This window comes from Rosa chinensis, chromosome 7, assembly GCF_002994745.2.
Source record: "Rosa chinensis cultivar Old Blush chromosome 7, RchiOBHm-V2, whole genome shotgun sequence".
Lineage (NCBI taxonomy): Eukaryota > Viridiplantae > Streptophyta > Magnoliopsida > Rosales > Rosaceae > Rosa > Rosa chinensis.
Genome location: NC_037094.1, coordinates 42,933,514 through 42,953,206, shown reverse-complemented (window position 1 = coordinate 42,953,206; position 19,693 = coordinate 42,933,514). Strand labels below are relative to the sequence as shown.

At 36.2% G+C, this 19,693-nt stretch overlaps 1 long non-coding RNA gene across 3 annotated transcripts; it reads left to right on the top strand.

Annotated features, from left to right (window-relative positions):
• Positions 1-3,723: 3,723 nt before the first annotated feature.
• On the top strand, positions 3,724-6,217 carry LOC112180366. Of its 3 annotated transcripts, none has more exons than XR_002928253.2 (6): positions 3,724-4,337; positions 4,499-4,589; positions 4,990-5,135; positions 5,513-5,619; positions 5,861-5,924; positions 6,101-6,217. It is a non-coding gene; the product is annotated as an uncharacterized LOC112180366 (long non-coding RNA). The 3 variants fall into 3 exon arrangements; XR_002928255.2 differs by having other exon boundaries at positions 3,750-4,337; positions 5,043-5,135; positions 6,101-6,210; XR_002928254.2 differs by having other exon boundaries at positions 3,758-4,337; positions 5,056-5,135; positions 6,101-6,200.
• Positions 6,218-19,693: the final 13,476 nt, after the last annotated feature.

The window sequence follows — 19,693 nt, the reverse complement described above, 5'->3', positions numbered from 1 at the left end:
CCGAATCCGAGCCGAACCAAAGAAGTTGGTAACCGACACTGTCGATAACCGAACTCTTGGTACGATACAACCGTACCGACTCCACATACATGGTATGGTAATGGTTTCAATTTTTGTATATACATGGTATACCGTACCATACCAAACTAAGTATAATTAGTTAATTACTCATATTTTTTTATATTTTTTATTCTTCTCTCTTCTTCTTTCTGGACCCTCTCTTCTCTTTCTTCTTTCTTTCTAGTTTTTTATTCTTCTCTCTTCTGCTTTCTGGACGCTCACTTCTCTTTCCTCTTTCTTCTAGTTTTTTATTCTTCTTCTCTCTTCTCTTTCCTCTTTCTTCTAGTTTTTTATTCTTCTCTTCTTCTTTCCGAACACTCACTTCTTTCTCTTTCTTCTTTCTTCTAGTTTTTTATTCTTCTCTGTTCTTCTTCATGGATTCTTTCTTCTTCTTTTTCTCTCCGCTTTCTTCTTTCTTCTTTCTGGACTCTCTCTTCTTCTTCTCTCTTCTCTGAGACTCTCAAACTCTTCAAAGAAATGCTCTCTCTCTCTCTCTCTCTCTCTCTCTCTCTCTTTCTCTCCGTCACGGGCCCTCGATTCTCAGCCTCTCTCCAGCCATGATGGGATTTCAGTACCTCTGGTTAAACTGGACTTCCACTCCTCCAGCTCTCTGGCTCTCCCATGACTCTGGGTTCAATTTCTAGGTTCAAGCTCGGTGATTCTTCAACCTCGAAGCTTGGTGATTCTTCAAGCTCAATTTCTAGGTTTTGGATTTGGGGGTTCTTCAAGATTGATTTCTGGGTTTTAGATTCGGTGATTCTTCTTGTTAAAAACTCGGTTGGAGGCCCAACCAACAGATACTAACCGAGCCTCTTGGTATACGATATGTTGGTATACCGACTTCTGTGGCCGGTAATGGGAGAAGATTTTGTGTACCAAACTAGTCCGGTACGGTAGCTGGTTTTGGGCCTGCATCTACGGTACTGAACTGAACCCAGCCCTAGATTTCACACTCCTGGAGCTAAGAAAAGACCAGAAACAAGACTGACCATATATGAATGAACCTGATGAACAAGCGGCTGCGCTTGCGCATGAGCCCCACGCTCCGATAGTGAAACTAAAAAACCAAAAAGATCGGATCCGTTCAACTTGTAGATCACAACACGAGGAGAAACTTTCATACTTGCCACTAAGTCCAATTAGGCTTGAATCGAGCTAGATCAAGCTCGAAAGTTTCCCATGGCGGAAACTTCCAACCTTTATTCCACCGTGTATGGTGAGAATCGAGCTGAGCCACCACATGAAAAACTTTGCTGGAGAAGAGGGCTACAAAGCCCTTGTTTCAAGCCCCGCTGTCGCCGGAGGAGGGAGAACTAACCGGGTCGGTTGCCGCCGTGCTTGTGGGCTTTGATCCTCCTTGCACGATGGAATCAGTCAAAGTGAACACCAAGGGTGGGGAGACGGCTTCGAGGAGAAGAGATTGGTGGCGGTGGCGCCGCCATTCGTCGCTGGACTACTGAGTTAAGACCGAGTCGAGTCAGGTTTGGGTTTTTTGAGAGAAAAAGCTTTCCAGAATTTTTAGAAAAGTTTCTGAAAATGGAATTAAAATATTTTCTCTAATTTTTCTATTTAGAGAAAAAATTTCCAAACTAGTAAAACTTTTGCTGATCCTAACTCTTTCCTAAGATCTCGAAAAAAAAAAAGCATTCTGCATGTTCATGAATTCGTATCGACGTGCTCTACAACATTTGTGAAGAAAGTTTCCAGAGAAACCTAACGAATAAAAAACTCAACTCTTGACCCTAACCTGAACATTAGTGCTCAATTTAAAACCTCATCAATGTAGTAAGAGCAAGTAGGGATCGTTCTCAACCGAGGATTAGAGGTTATTTATTCCTACAAAAATAAAACGTTACATAAAAAAAAACATAGTATTTATATACAATATTTACTAAAATTATAAAGAAAAGGGATTTTGGATTTTGTTTTCTAAATTAACAACTAATTATATACATGTGACACACCAAATCAAATCATAAACCAAATAGATAAAGATGAATGGAAGATGTAGAGATGAGATTAACTACTCATTAACACATTAACAAGGTGATATTCTTAATTTTTGAATCAAATATATCAAAGCAAGGAATTGATCAAGAACAGAGATGAACGCAAACAAAGTCATTCTTACTTCCCTTAATTAAATTAACTAGATGAATGCACCATAGTTAACCCTATTAAGCATGCAATCACTAGTGGTAGCTAATCACTAATAAGAACACAATCAATGCATTAAGCACATATGGAAGTTTGATCAATTCAAGCAAAAAACATAAGCTGGAACGCCATACAAGCATACAAAACTCATTGTTGATTTACCTAAGGAACTATAGGTTTTTCACTTTAATTATTAAGACCTGGAACACTAGCACATGTTAATATTAATTCAATTACATGCTCATCAATCTAAGTATGCATTCTAAGATCAATTAACACATAAATGATGGGATTGAAGCACAAAATCAACAAACATGCTAAGATATAATGAAATTGCAAATTTTCAGATTATCAAGAACCCTAAAACATTAACATGCTTCATGGTATTTGGAAACTAAACATCAAAACATGCTTTAAATCTCACAAGTAATCGAAACAACCAGATTATCATAACAAAAATCTGTTTTGAATTACAAATATCAAAAACCGAAAACAAAAGAAAGGTGTTTATGGTTACACTTTTAAATCTTCAAGAACACAAGTAGCTTCAAAAGGTGGTGGAGGTAGACGGCAAGGATGCTTAGAATGGAGGATGATCACGTCTATGGAAGAGGATGATGCTCACGGCTTCAATGCTTGATCTTTGGAGAATTACCGAAACTTGAGAGAAAAAAGGGGAAGAAATTGCGATTTTGATTTAGGATTTGGTGATGGTCGTTGACATCTCACAATGCTTCCTTTATATAGTGCACAGCTAGCTTAGTTATCTAGGTCGAAATCTACTTCAATTGCATCATTCAACCAATCAATCAAAATATTCCTTGAGAAGTAGAGAACAATCTTTAATCTTCTTTGTATTCTTCTTTGCCCAAATTACTATGTATTTTCCCTCAATTTAGTCTTCATTCAACTCGTATGCAATCAGGAAACCTAAATAAATATTTATTCTCCTTTATTTTCTTTTCCATAATTCACACGAAGTAGATATTCTCCAAAACTCTCCCTTTTTATGCCTTTTGCCGAAATCTTCTAGTATATTCCTTTAATTCTCACGACAAAAACAATATATATGGGACTAGGACTCCTCTTGACATCAATGATGCTTCTAAAGTCTCCACATGCAAGTTACATGCTTCAATCTTTAGGCCAGACTTCTTCACTTGGACATTGACGAAGCCCAATTTCATTTGTGATACAAACTTTGACATTCTAGAACATTTTTGCACAATCTTGAGTCATCTTCAAGGCACAACATCTCCTAGCCTTCCCAGGTATCATAGTATCATCAGGACTCCTAAAGCAAACATCACTACTACACAAACCAGGTTTGGGGACACCCACTAATTTTTTTTAAGACGTTTTTTTGTATTGAATGTCATTGTATATATGCCACGACGTCAACACCACTCTAGCATTTCAAAAGCAAAAACAGGAAAAGTTGCGCAAAGGCCAGCGCATCTAAAATCCACAGAGGTCTCGGGTTCGAATCACAGAATACCCAAAAACCATAATAGTTGAATAAGGCCATAAGGAATCCATGCAGGGCGTTCGTCCTCTACATGACCCCAAATTCCAAAAACAGAAGTCTAAAGTTCGAGAGCCTCTCTCTCTAAAAACTAGAGAGAGAAAACAGATCTGCAACCAACACCCCTCCCCCTCCTCTCTTGCCCTGATCTTGATCCCTCCGGATCCAGATCGTTGGCTTGAGGGTTGGGGGCGGCTCTTCTTCATTTTGTCTTCTTCAGTTGTCTTCTTCAACGCTGTGCAGGAGCTTTGGGTCAGGCTGGGGACGCTTGGATCCTGGTCGGTTCGTCCCGCTGGTGTGGTGCGGAGGTGCGGCGCGGTTGAGCGGTGGCTGTGGCGGTGGCAGAAAGGCCAGTTCCCGGATCGGTTTCTACCGCGGTGGTTGCACGGCTGCCTTGGGATCGTGCTGCAGTTGTCGAACAGATTCAATCTGTGGTGGCGCGGTAATGTGCTGCGGTGTGGCATGACGCTGCGGTGGTGGAATAGATGGAAGCCAGTTCGGGTTCGACTATGGTGGTTGCTCGGGCTGCGGTACTTTGGGTTCGTTCGAATAGTGGTGGCTGAAGATAGTCGGGTCGGGTCGTGGTCATGAGTTGGTGTGTATTAGATTGAACTGTGACTACCATGTCTTTTACTAATTTATGTTTCCACTGACTGCAATTAGCAACTAATTTTCCATCAGAGTTATTAAATGAATTTAATGAGACTAGCAGAGTTATCTTTTTTTAACTTCTCAAACTCATACATTCTTTTGCAGGGAAATTGAGAATGGGGTTGTATTATGTTAAAAAGAATTCCTCAAAAGCTGTTTACACTTCTGAACTGCAATCTGTATGTATCGCTGGGAGGTAAAACTCAAATTGTCTCTGTTTTTTGTTCTGAGATTTGCTTCTGTGCCTATATGAATGTATATATTTTATGAAACCATCTTTAATTTTGGATAAATTAATTGGCTACTACTGCAGTATACATCGTTTTCCTAGGAATTATGATATTTGATCATTTGCATAATAGGCATCATTCTCAGAGCATGTGACGTTCGTTTCACTTGAATCAAATAGATGATATCAAGAATTAGACTCTTGCTTGCACTTGGATATTGATACTTTCAGTTTAGTCCTTACTCTATTTGCTAACAATCTGCAGATATCTACCTAAGGACTTACAATGCATGTTTTCTTTTTCATTTTTTTCCCAAGTAATAGACCACAACTCAAGGAGTTTATTTCAGTGAATTGTTTTTTGCAGTATCTCTTTTTGGTTTAGTTTATGCTTTTCTCTTTGATACTTACTGTGGTCAGTGGAGGGCTACAGAGAGGATCAAGAAGAGTAGTACATGGTGGAGAGATGGATTTGGCCTTGGCAACAGAGGGATCAAGTGTATATGATTGAAGGTGAGAAGGGAGTGAGTCATGGGAATAAGGCCAAATTTTATTCACATATTTTTCTGCACTGTTACAGTTTTGCACTTTATATTTAGAAAATTCACTGAAGGTAATTACGTTTCACTTAAAGTATAGGTCTTTATTGATCCTTTCATTCATATTTCTTCTGAGCACAAGGTTCTTAGAGTTTCAATTAGTAAAATCATTATCATTTCTACAACGCTTAAGAGGTATTGCTGCTCATACAACTTTTTAATTTAAATATGCATGTTTAGTTGCAATTGGTACCTTGGCAGCTGTCATCATCTTCATGTTTTGGTTTTGTATATTGCACTAAACTTGAAAATTTAGGTCATTTAACTCTTGGGTTTGTTTGTGGCATTTAGGGTGCACAAGGTGCTGTTACTGCTATGATGTACTTTACCTTGTTACAACCCTGCACGCGCATCCCAGCTATCCTCTGCAGAGGTGGAGAACTGTGACTGCTTGCAAGGTATGAATATGGTCTAACTAAACCCTAATTTTTCTTGGTATCTGTAATATCCTATATGCTGGAAGTAAGAACCCATCTTGATATGCTAATGTTTCTGAACAAGATAGTCTATAATATTCGAGACCAAGTAAAGGTAGCTTTCTTTAATATACATCTTTATATTATTCTTTTAAGTTTACTTTGCATATTTTGATATGCTTTTCTGTACTTTATTTAATCTTTTTTTTTTTTTACTGGGCAGATCACATGCTCAACTTAAGTTGCTAGTAGCTGCTGGCATGTTTAAATGTTAAAGTTTATAACAGGTAAAGTTGAGAATGTTTGTATTTTGATTATGGCTTATTGGTTTACTCTACAAGTACTAAGTCATCAAGTCTGGTTACCTCTAAGCCTTGAGGCTTGATGGGATAAATTGTTAATCTCAAGTTCAATTTTATCTGATCCCTTCCTATTACTTATGTTCAACTATTGACTTATGCAGGGCAGAGTTATACCAGTAGTTGCTTCAAATATAGTTATTTGTTCAGATTCATGGCTCGTGCTTAGTATCACTTGTTCATAATGACAATGTACGTTTAACTAGGAATTAGATAAGATTAGAATGTACGTTTAACTAGCGTTTAACTAGGAATTAGTTACAAGAAGTGCTTGTAGTCAAGTATATTGTAACGAGTAATAGATACAATGACGTTTTGGGATTGTAAAGATTATTTGTATGTAAATGTCTTCTTTTTTTTTCAAGGACATTTTTTTTTTTGTGTTCTATAATAGATATAAGGACGTTTTTTTAGCGTCCTAGTATACATTAGATGACCCTTTTATCGGATTTAAGGACACTTAAAAAGTGTCTTAATATACATTAGAGGACACTCTTCTAATGTCCTTAAAGACATTAGAGGACGCTTTTTAAGTGTCCTTAAAGACATTAGATGACGTTTTTTTTTTAGATTAGAGGACGTTTTTTTGGTGTCCTTATAAACATTAGAGGACGTTTTTTGAACGTCCTTGTAAGTGACTTACAATGACTCCTTGATAGATGACGTTTTTTTTGCGTGTCATCTAAAGTTTTCAATGACGTTTTTCGAACGTCCTAAAATGCTTTTTTTGTAGTAGTGCATGTTTCCTAGCTCAATTAGGACTCTTTATTTCTGAGATGTTCTGGAACCTTCTTGAGCTCTTCTTGTTCAATAGGGACTCCAAGTCATGTTAGGTTTCCTTTTCCTGGCAGGAATGGGTTTTCTTGTTTAACTGGGATTCTGTCATTTCTCATTTCTGCATTTATCATTTCCACGAGCTCACTCCTAGTTGATTCAGGATTCCTACTTCAACTGGGATTCCTTTTCCTAGTAGGACTGGAAAAACATCAGCTTTCAATTTCTTTCCATTTCTGCGCACGTAACTTCTTGCCTTCCATTTCTAGACTCAAAAGTATCTAAAAACAAAAACAAAGTTAGAAATTATAATGTTAAAGAAATAACTAAGTAAAATGTAGATAGATTAACATTAAAAACATAGCAAATATTGCTCTCATCAAATTCCCCCACACGTAGCTTTTGCTAGACCCTTAGCAAAAACAACACCTCACGAAAAACACTAAGACTCAAAACAAACGAAAATTTAACTAAGTATGAAAAACCTAAAACCAACGAAATCAAAGTAAAATGTAGAGAGATTAACATTAAAAACATAGCAAATATTGCTCTCATCAAATTCCCCCATACTTAGCTTTTGCCTACCCTTAGCAAAAACAAAAACAAAGACTCACAAAAAACACTAAGACTCAAAACGAACGTAAATTTAACTAAGTATGAAAAACCTAAAACCAACGAAATTACAAAAGAAAAACCAACGAAAATTTTAACCAAGTACAAATACTCAAAACGTTTACAAACACAATAACTCTAATGTCCTTTAACATTTTGTCTCAGAAATCTCATACTTACATGTCACCAAGAATACCAGTCAACAAGACTTTATCACATATTTTTTTAGAGTTAAATAAAAGATATACATAACACATAAGCATGTAGGACTTGGGAGCAACAATGGTGAGTGGTTGGAGCTTAGCATGCATATACAAGTAATGATTCACCTCACAAAGGATATACACTCTTTCTTCTCTCAGAATTCAAGGTTCATGCTTAAAAGCTTCTTGTTCACTCAAGTATATGTGAGAGATGATATATATTTTTAAACAAAAAACTCACATATCACGAAAGAAAAGCACATATATACATTTTTTTTCAAAAGATCTCATGAAGGATATCAATCACATGCACAAATGAACCCAAGCCATAAGTTCAATAGTTATAAACTCATCTCCACAGATCAAAGGCTATCACATCTTATGGATAAAAAAGGTCTTATAAAAGGGTTGTAATGGGGCCAAGACTTAAGGTTAATAGAAATGAAGGAATAAGGAAATCACAAAGGTGTCCTAAAAATAAAGTAGAGCACTTATAATGTAGAGACTTCTTCGAATTCCAACAAGACATTCTTTAACGTCATGGCTCCATAGAGGTCATATAAAAGGCCTGATTTCCTCTTGTTGAGCTTCTGCTTCATTCTAGACTTTAAATCCACAATGTAAAAATACAAAAGTCCACAAAAACTTAAACTTTTCAACCAAAGCCGTATACATCATATTTCTTTTCTTTTCTTTTTTTTCTACCATTTTTTTCTTTTTGTTTTCACGGCATACACATTACAAATAATTCTCATGGACCATTATACCCCCACACTTGAACTTTCACCTCTTTTCAATCTTCAATCTTTACTCCTTCTTCCTTTGCAAAGTCTCAAAATTAGCTCCACTAAGTCTTTAGAACGAAGGGCAAGGATGAAACTATACTAAGGTTTAGGGTTAAAGAATTTTAGGGTGCTGAAAGAAAAGGCTAACAATGTAGGCTCAGAGGGGTTAAACTAGGGGATAGTGCACACGTGTGTACATGAAATGGAGACACAAGCTTATTTGGTAATGGTGGTAAAATTCTAAGGTGCCTTTAGTCATTTCCAAAACTAGGGATATATATTGATAAAAGTTTTGACAAGTATAAAAGTGAATTCTAGCATTCTCTAGTCCATTAAAGAGCTATGACATGTAATCAATGAAATGAAAGATAATGAGATCAACTAAGCATCGCCAAGAAATTCAAGAATATACATATGAAGCATACATAACGTTTCACTCCACAAAAAAAGGGTACACGGGCTCAAATTCTCACATTGGCTATTTTGAATCAAAACTCATTTTAGCATGCTCATAATCTGTACCATGTTATCATATCCATATCCACTACACAATTATATATCACAAATAAATCATATTTAACCAAAGAAAAATAAATTTCCATCTTAATTTTGTGTTCATCTTTTAGCCATGATTTCAGATATATAAGCTCATCTAGACAGTTGAAAGGGTGATTGTAAGACTCAAAAACACAAAACAAATGACAAAGACAAAAACTACGCAACAAACAAGACACAAAAACGTTTTGGACTTGGGCTTTTTCTCTTCTTCTTTCGGTAACTCCTTTGAGACATGACTAGGTGAAGAGAGGAATGATTTAGGCGGAACTCAGCTCACTTGGTTATCCCCTCCAATTCTTGACGGCTTTTGAAGCCCAGGAGACGTACATCATCCCCTCCAAGCGGCTTGAAGCGAGTTGAAGTGTGGAGGTCGAATTGAGGATTTGAAATTCTAGGGTTTCACTGAATTCTTGAATTTTCGAGGTAAATTTCGGCCAAATGGCTTAGATTCTGACTTTGCACTAATTTTGAAAGTTGTTGTACATGTTGAGATGAACATTTTGGCCTAGGTTTCATGACCCAATTTGGGGGTTGCCGGTGGCGCGTTTGGCCAATTTTTTGGGGTTCACTTTTTAGGGTTGTCGTATACTCGTCTATATGAGCATGTTGATATATTATGGGGTCATGTTGTGATAATTTGAAGCATGCTAAATTTAACGTAGTTTCAATTTTCTCGATTTGCAATCCGTGAGGATCTGACCATTGGGTCGTCTTATAAATTTGAGAAATTGATCCTAGAAGTGTTCCGAAGAGCTTGGGAGGTCTCGGAGGAAGTTTTGTCTCGATTGACAAAATCTTCGGTTTTGGGTTCAAATGCTCGGTTCGAACTGCAACCGCTTTCGTTTCAAATCGTGTGTTAAGTTCAGATCTTATTTTACTTAGGTGATTGACGGAGTGTGCTCTGTACTTTATCTCAGCTATAAGAGAAGACGTAGTGGGATTTAGAGGTGACTAAATCTCACGAGGTTCATTTATGAACAGAGTTTAGTTTATCATTTCGGTTTAATCGCTAAATTGTGAAATTGTTTTCTGGAAATAAATATTTGTTTTAGATTATATGAACTTGATCGACTACTGTTCATAGGTAAGTAAAATGAGATTTTAATTATAAAAATGATTTTTCTTGAGTTTTACGATTGTGGACTATAGTTGGTATTAGTGGCATTCCTGAGTGGATGACTGCGTGTGTGTGTGTGTGTGTATACACGTAAAACATACATCTTAATGGTGTGGCATTGTGATAAGCACAATAACTGTGATTTTATTCAGGTTATTGTTTTGAGCATTTACTCTTTTCGGGAATGCAATATATCATGTAATTGTTTATCTAATTGTGTTGAAACAGTATTTGAGTTTTGGTGTAAAATTTGAGTCCTGTGGGAGCTTTTTAAATATTTTCGGTCTACGGATCTGGTGTCACAATAGTGATGGAGACAAATATATCAGATACCATGTTTTTGGCCAGGTGACGAGTTACGATTCAGTTAGAGCTCTAGTCTGTCTGTCATTATATGTCATGGGGGAAACACGTAGGTTTCTTGCAACTTATGAGTACACGTTTAGCAAAGAGAGTTTCGGGTGGTTTATTTTTTTTTATTGTCCATGAGGACATGGGTGTTGTATTTAAAAGGTGGGAGTTTTCACTGGAGTTAAAATGATGTTTCATTGGCTTTAGCGTGAGTTGTCTGATTTTCTTATTTATTTTCCTTTTTCATTTGAATGGTTTGGCTTTTACGCAATCTTCTGAACTAAAATTTATGCAGAAGTTGCTATGATTTGAATTGTATGATTTTAGGTGATCTTCTTAACTAATTTTCTATGCAGGGATTACTGATTTTTACCTTGTTTGATTGTAAGTTCGGTTGTGTATTGTGGAGTTAAATGTAGTTGGCTTTAACTTATTCATAAGTTGAGGAAATTATAAGCATGTGTCTTTCGAATCATTTCAGTTGAGTTTTACTCATACGAACTTAAAAAGGTTACTGGTTTGTTGTTGCAACACGATGCACTATTCCATGGTGAACGAGTTATTCCTGTAGGTCAGGGCAACAAGGGTTGAGATCGTGGCTTGTTGTGGTAGCAGCGTTAGGTTTAGAACCTAATTTGTGTATCTACTGCTGTTTGTAGGTATGCTACTTGTGAGCGTTTACATTTACTTTGATGCTTTCGAGTTTATGTAAACACTTGGTAATGTCATATGTGACTCTAGAGAACAATTCGGTATTGACATTTGTGGGTTTGGTTTGTTTGTTACTTAGTTTAAATGAAAAAAAAATATTTGTATGCATTTTGGGGCGATTTGTTGAGTTATCGCATTTTGGATTTGAATTTTCTATATTCAAAATTCGGGTCGTGACGTATAAACTTTATTTCTCATACTTTGTTATGTTTTTACCTTTATTATATAGTTTTTAACTTAGTTTTTTTTTTATAGGTGTTTTGGAGAAAATGATTAAATAAAGGCGTTAAATGACAGATGATAAGCATGTGAGAAGTATAAATATGGCATGAGGAGATGACAAGGACAAAATCTACATGTGCTACGCACATGTGACACCAAAACATGAAGGAGAAGAAGTTGTCACATGTCTTGCATGTGAGAATTAAAAAGTCTAAACTTTAGCTAAGTGTCATGTGCATATTTAATGATGGCATGTGACATTTAAATGAAAGTGTGCAAAGCATGTGCAACTTAAAGATCATATGCCAAACATGTGTGGTGCAAGACTTCCTAAAATTTATAGGAATTGGTTTTCTACTTCAACTTTCTGGTACTCATTTAGATACTGCAGGAGCTGTAGAACTTCAAATTTAGATCTGCAAACTCCATTTGAAAGTAGAATTTCAGGGCTTTTGATCCATATATTATCCATTTTCTAGTTCCTTGTGAGCTATGAATAGCAGCCCAGCAAAGTTGACAGACAAAGGTGGCGGAAAATCATAACTTTCTTCCTAAAATTTAGGAGAATTTGGTGGAGCACATTTGAAAAGAAAAATCTGATTTGACTTCTTTTACAACTTGGATTGGAAACCATATATAATGCACATGGAGAGCTCAAGAAAAACCTGGAAACATGTTCTAGACATAAAAGACTTATTTAAAGCTAATATAGACTAGGATTTCTTCAGGAAAAAAGGATTGGATACTCAAGTTGATTGAGAGAAGAATTTGTGGGACAAATATCTATAATTAGAGAAGGAATTCACATTTGAAACACACTACACACTTCACCTTCTCTTCTATCTCTCTTTCTTGTTCATCCGCCCCCATCTTCTTTTTCTTCTTCCTTATTTTTTTTATACTATATTTTAAGAACTAATTTCAGTTTACCCCCCTGAGGTATGGGTTCAACATCATGTTAGTCCCTATAGTTTCAATTTAATCAGTAACACCCCTAAGCTTTCTAATTTCATCAACCGTGTCCAATTTCACTCACTCCGTCCAAATTGAACATTAACTTTCATGATGGGGTCCATTTTTAGGGTCAAAATGGTCATTTCACCTTTTAAAAACAAAAAAAATTAAAATTAAAAAAAAAACCCACAACCAAATGGTCGATCAAGTCTCTCTCTGCTCCCTTTCTTCTTCTTCAACCCCTCGTTCTCTCTGAAACTCTGTACTTTACAGAAATCCAAAAATCTCACAATGAATTAGCCCAGAAACCGAATTCCTCTGAGAAATGAAAGCTTTGTTAAAAAAACAAACAACAATACAAGTTACAGAGCTTGAAGCTATATGGTTCTTCTTCAAAAAAATGGTAGTCTTGTTGTCGAGTTCTGTTGAATTACAAGCTCAAGAAACAATAGGAAGAATGAAAGGAAGCCATTTTCTTTGTCTTACCTCGGAGGACACGAACACCAAATTATTGTTGTAGTCAAGTATCCTTCAAAATCAAGTCAATGGGGAGCAAGTTCATGTGTTCAGTTGTGAGAAAGCTTGGCGGTGGAGATATAATCAAGGCCTGTCATATAAAGAACAGATTCAGTGCTATAATTAAAAGCATGATTGTTAGACATGTCAAAACTCTTAAAGTGGAAGAAGAAGAAGAAGAAGAAGAGCAGAAAGAGAGTTGACCATTTGGTCGTGGGATTTTTTGTAAGGGTTAAATGACTATTTTAGCTCTTAAAGTGGGCCATATTTTCAGAGTTAACGTCTAATTTAGACGGAATAAGTGAAATTGGACACGGCTGATGAAATTAGAAAGTTTAGGCGTGTTACTGATTAACTTGAAACCACAGGGACTAACATGATGTTGGACCCAAACCTCAGGGGGGTAAACTGAAATTAGTCCATATTTTAATTTTTTTTTTTTTCAAAACTATGAGTAACTCACTTTCTATTAGTCAGGGGCGTCATTATGAAGTCCCATTTATGAGCATACTTATGATTATTTTTACTTAGAAATTATTTGATTGATTTTGTGATTGGTATGTTTTGATTTGGTTTATAGAAAATTTTTGCATGTTGATTTTCTTTGAGTGCACACTTAGATTAAGTTGCATGTAATTGAAGCTAGGGTTAAGAGATAATTCACCTCATTGTTTTGTTTCTTTTTCCCAGTAAGTAGTAACCACTTTGGACAAAGGTGAAATCGAAATTTACTTAATGATTTTCTTAGGTAAGTGCGTTTCATACTAAGAGAACTTTAATCAATGAATAAACTTTCTTTGTGCTTAATGATTCTTGCTTGACTTATTAGAAATGCGTTTCAAATCCAGTTTGCATGCTTAGGAATGCTTTTAACGAAAGAGTGTGTTTCACCACGTTAAATAATTTAAGGAAAGTAACAAGGAATGCATTTTATGGTTGTTCTTGTTTGTTGTCAATCACATATCAACTAAATATTTCTAAATTCTTTTTCTAAGTATGTATGTAAACAGTGGTGAATTAGTAGCGCATCTAACTTGTTCATCTCATTTATCACAACTCATAAAAAGATTCTAAAGTGTTTTAATTTGTTCTTTCTGTTTTCAATAGTTAAAAACCCAAAACAATTTTCGTTTGTTTCCTAACCTTTGTTTTTCGTCAATTCTTAGTTAATTTATTTTGATGTTTGTTTCTAACATTTTTAGTGTTTTATTTTGTAGGTACCGACGTGGAAAACAAAGTGTCCCTCCCAATCCTTGGCATCAACGATCCCTAATTCCGAATGATACTACAACCACACAAGAGGGTTAAATCGAGTGCTTGCTTTGAGTGTATCACTAATTGAGTTCGCTAGTCCATCCCCTCTCTCATAGTGTTTCCAACAACAATATAACACATGCACTCATAATAATTATATAGGACTAAATACGGTTAACTCCCTATACTTATAGGGTTTTGACGTTTCAATTCCTTACTTTTTAATTTCAACAAAATAGTCTTCAAACTCTCTAATTTCACACAATAGATCCTTGCCATCAAGCTCCATCTAAATTCTCTGTAAAATTGCTGACATGGCATCCCTTTCACACCAAATTATCTATTATACCCTCATTTACTTTTTTTTTTTTTTTCCTTTTTTCTCTTTACCTCTTCTTCTTCTAGCTCTAGATCTCCTCCTTCTGTTTATCTCCATCTCAAAATCAAGCTTCTTCTCTACAGAGACAAGACTAGAGCTTCCGAGCTTGATATCAGATATGGAGAGTCTTTGTTTACAAACCTCCTCCATTGTCTGATGGTTGTGCATTGCTTCGATCGTCGTCATTGTGGTGATTTATGGAAGCTCCGACGCTCCAATCGGCTCCTCCAACTCCAAATCAGAATCTCCAGTCTTGATTTTGATTCTGATGGTTCAGTTGCGTAGCAAGCATCACCATCACCGCCACGCCCTCCGTTTTCGACGATCATAAAATAGTAATAAGCTTCAGTAATCAATTAGTGCCATGATCAACAAAGGATTGAATTTGCTGTGATTAGGACCCCTATGCAAACCTAGTTAATGGTGTGATTCTAAAGCAGGGAAATTTTCTTTTCTTTAACCAAAACTGATCGAAGCATAGTTGGAGAACACATTTGAGGGGTTTGATGTGTTGCATCGGTGCCTGCATGTATCCAAACTCAAAGAATTCATGTAGCAAGTCTGAATTTTGGATGGTTTGTTGTGTTAGCAAATGTTTGTGATTAATTAATTGGGGAAAAGTTATTTTAATTTCAGGGGTTGCTTTCTTTTCTTTCTCTTAGCTTTGTTTTTCTTTCTTTTCATTAGTAAGATTAATTGGGGAAACGTTAAGGTTTGTCTCTTGTAAAGCTGATGATGTTTCTTACATGGAGATTAGTTCTCCATCGTTGTTATTATTTTTAAGCAGTGGTTTGGAAGGGGATGATTGTTCGGTCTGGGGAGAATGGAAACTAATGGTAGCATGTATTTCTGATTCCCAAAGTCAAACATCAGATGCTTCAGATCGGTGGTGGACGCAGGAATATATATCTTGTTAGGTTTCTAGCCCATGAGTCTTTCCTAAGAGGTTTTGGATTCCTACTGATGAATGGAGTTCCAATGAGGAAGGAAAATCCTTATTGATGTAGGATTACCTGTAATCCTTGTTGATTACAGAGAAGGAAAAGGCATAATTGCCTACCACCAATAGGAATAGGTTTCCTAATTGGTGAAGAAAATTGATATCCTTATGGCTATATAAGGAGGGGTTCTGCTCTAGGTTTTTCATCACAGAGACAGAGAGCAAAGTGTATTCCATTCTCGGAGTTAGAGAGTGAGAGAGGGCAAAGAAGGGAGAGATAGGAAGAGAAGAGAGAGTCCTTGTTTTCTTATTCTTTCTGGTTGTACCCATTATAAATATAGTGGAAGATCGTTTTTCTGCCCGGTGGATGTAGGCAAAAGTTTTGCTGAACCACCTTAAATCTGTGTTCTTGTGCTCGTATCTCTGTGGTTGTTTCTCTTGGTGAGCTGTGTTTATTTGTGTTTTCGACTTCACGTATTGACCGAATCTCAATATATCTATGGAAGCAAGTTTCAAGTGACTCATTTATTAACATATTTGCACCAAATGGGAAGCAGAGGAATGCAATCAAAGAAACAGAGTTTGATAGAAAATTTTAAGTGACTCATTCATTAATAGATTTGCACCAAATGGGAAGTAGATGAATGCAATCAAAGAAACAGAGTTTACTAGCAAATTTCATGTGACTCATTCATTACAGACTATCATGCTCAGCCCTTCAACTTGGAAAAAACAATGTTTAGTAGCACAAAAGGTTTAACAAAAAAGAGAACTTGCAAGAAGCAATAAAGAGCACATACCTAGAAAAGCAGAGTACTTCCACATCTATAATTGTCCTCTACGAGGTGCCATGCTTTGAAAATGTTGAATAATAGACTCATTGTCAATGAAATTGAATATATCCTTATCAAGAAATACAACTAAGTTGTCATTCATCCATTGGTCTCCCATTTGCTTGCGAATTCAATTCTTTATAATATTCATGGTAGAGAAAGCTCTTTCAATAGAGGCCGTTGTAACGGGAAGTACTAGAGCCAAAGTGATCAGCAAATAAACATAAGGATATGTCTTATGTTTTCTTGTCTCAACTGATTTCTTTACAAGATCAGCAATCCCTTGCAATTCTTGGAACTTGTTGTTAGATCGCATATCATCAATATAAGTCTCCAACTGACATTCTAGCAACAACAACTCTAATGTAGAAAAATCATGAGGATAAAACTCAGCAAGACGCATCAAACTTTGCTTGTTATAGGCTGCAAATGAATAATTAGGACTTAGAGATGCCAAACAAAGGAGAAGTTCAGTAGTAGCCTCACTAAAACAGTTATCTAGCTCCTGAAGTTGGAAATCAATCACTGCACAAAAGAAGTCAAACCAATAGTAATGCATATTTGTCATTTCAGGAGCTCTACGTCACGATTTTCCTGGACATACATATTGATCATCCATGTTTGGAACACTAATATTATCTTTTCCACAAAATATAACAACATGCTCAAGCAAAGAAAGCCATCCACTCTCCCTTAAAGGCTGCAATTTTCTCTTACACACTTTCACTAAAACCATAGCATTCACTATGTCCTGATCAATCATCTTTTTGTAGGGCTTGTGATAACTCATGAGTGATTCCAAGTATAATTAAAATCAAATGCAAACTGAATATGAAATCAAATGATTGTAGCAACTTTAAAGAAATAAAAGCTTCATGCTTCTGATCAGAACTCGCTTTATCAAATGCTATTTCAACCAACAAATCAATTATGCAAGAAAACATGACAGTAAAGTTTAGAAGAGCACCATATTGTGAGCTCTAACGCGTATCACATGAACGCTTAATTTCAGTTTCTTGATTGAGTCCATGTCCATTTGTAGGTTCTCTAATTTTAAGTGACTCAATGACTTTAAGAGCTTTCTTTTCTCTAAGAATGTCCCAACATTTAGAAGATGCCCCAACAATGTTTACAACACTACCAACTGATGTGAAAAAAGCACATACCATTTCATGTTTCTTGGCTACACTGACCAGAGCTAATTGAAGCTGATGCGCGAAATAATGAATATAAAAAGCACTCGAGTTCTTCAAAATAAGTGTCTTCATACCATTAAGTTCTCCACTCATATTACTCGTGCCAGCAACCTTGACCACATAGCCTAGAGAAGCTTAATCCATGTTTAGAGAATAGTGCATATATAGCTTTCTTAAGTGAGATAGCAGTAGTATCCGCTACATGTTCAATGCCTATAAAGGATTCAATCACACACCTATTTTTATCCACATAACGAAAGATAACAACCATTTGCTCCTTTACGGATACATCCCTGGATTCATCAACTAGAATAGAAAAAAAGGCATCGCTCATATTTCTAATAATAATATTTGTAGTTTCAACAGCAGCAGCATTAACAATGTCCTTTTGAATCCTAAGTGATGTCAATTTAAGATTTTCAGGAGCATTCTTCTCACTTCATCACTGTGAACAACAAGAAATCGCAAAAGCTAAAGAAAGTTACCTTTTTTTTTTCTTTTTCTTATTTTTAAAAGAGGATCAAAGGATTTCACTCATGCCCTCATGGTGACTCGAACCCATGACTTCGTACATAGGTAGTGGGTGCTCTAACCACTGAGCTAACACCACTTTGTCTAAAGAAAGTTACCTTGATTGCTTGAGTTCTCTGACTCGTCATGACCACGAAAGGCAAGGCCTTTTCTTAGAAGAAACTGAATGCAATCAACTGATGCTCCTAGTAGAACTCGGTAATCTATTTGGGATAGATGTACATTGTGATCAATAATGTTTCGAATATGCTACTTTTCATTCATCAATGCTTCATATTTTTGCAATGCTTGATTATGGCCACTATTCTGCTTCCCTACATGATCATGCAATCTTTCTTTTTTCTTCCAATTTCGAAAACCAATACCAGTAAAACAATCACCTCCTCCTTGCTCACCAACATTTGATTTGAACAGATAGTAACACAAACAAAATGCAGCATCTTTGGCCATGCTATATTCTAACCAATTAGGGAAGTCATTAAACCAATTAGAGACAAACCTTCGTTTCCCTTCTCTGCACTGTATTTGGACAAATTGATGATTTCTAGGCTAACAAGGACCTCTTAGCAGATACTCTCTTCTAATTTGATCCATACGATTGGGATGATTTTAGTTCTTTCTCCAGGATTAGAAGCAAGATTAGCCAAATCAATTTCTACATGACTCTGTTTTGATCTTTCACTCTCGATAAGGGGTGATGATAACTCGTTTGATGTTCGTTTAAAGAATCTCTCCATCTTTGATCTTTCAAAACTGCAATTTTAATAAAAAAGAGTAATTTAATCTAATCAACAAATTCATCGATTTGGGAAGTAAACTAGAAGATGAACAACTAACCTGCAAGATTCGTCAATCCAAGGCTGAATTACAGAAGAGCAGAGATTGAAGACTCAAAGAGTCGAAGTCAGACTCGATCGAAGACTTGAAGTACTGAGTTTGGTTGTTTGGGGATTCTCAGTAGAACAAAAAGAATAGGAAAAGGTCTGGGGCCGTCTGGGAATTGGAATCAACCTTTACATATATACAATTATATATGAATGATAGAGAATTGGTGAAACGGTACCATACGTATCAATTATCAATTATATATTATATATCAATATATATATATATAGAGAAAAAATTTCAAATAGTACCCAAACTAAGGCCGACTCCTAACTTCAATACCCGACTATACAAAACTATCACTATGGTACCCCAAGTTTGAAGCCCGACCCAAGAACGGTACAAGTCGTTCATTACGGTGTTAACTAACAATTCGCATGCTAAATTTGGATGGGTATTTGGGTCATTTCGTTATCCCTTCTTCTTCCCCACGTCTCCTTCATCTGGGTTTTGAGCTCTCTGAGCTTAGAAGTTACTGATTCCTCTTCCTCTCCTCAACCACAGCTGTGGATGACCCATTTTCAGAGGTGGGTTTATCTCCATGAGAGGTTACTTCATACTCATGTTAATCGAACCAACAAACCAACATAAACATCAAACCAAATGGCTCAATAATAACCAAAAAACCCAAAACGTCTGCAGCCTAACTTTACATATCCAATTCTACAACTTCAACGATTCCAGAAACATCAAATCATCAATTTTTGCTCACTGTTTCATGTCATGGCTGAAAATTGGTCAAGGAAGACCAAAACCACCATCGTGAACAGTGAACCACAGTGGTTCAGTAACTCCAAAATTCCAATTTATGCTAATCTCCCCCAAACTTAAATTCAAGTACATAACGAGGTAGAGCTCGACAAGGGAAACAAGTTT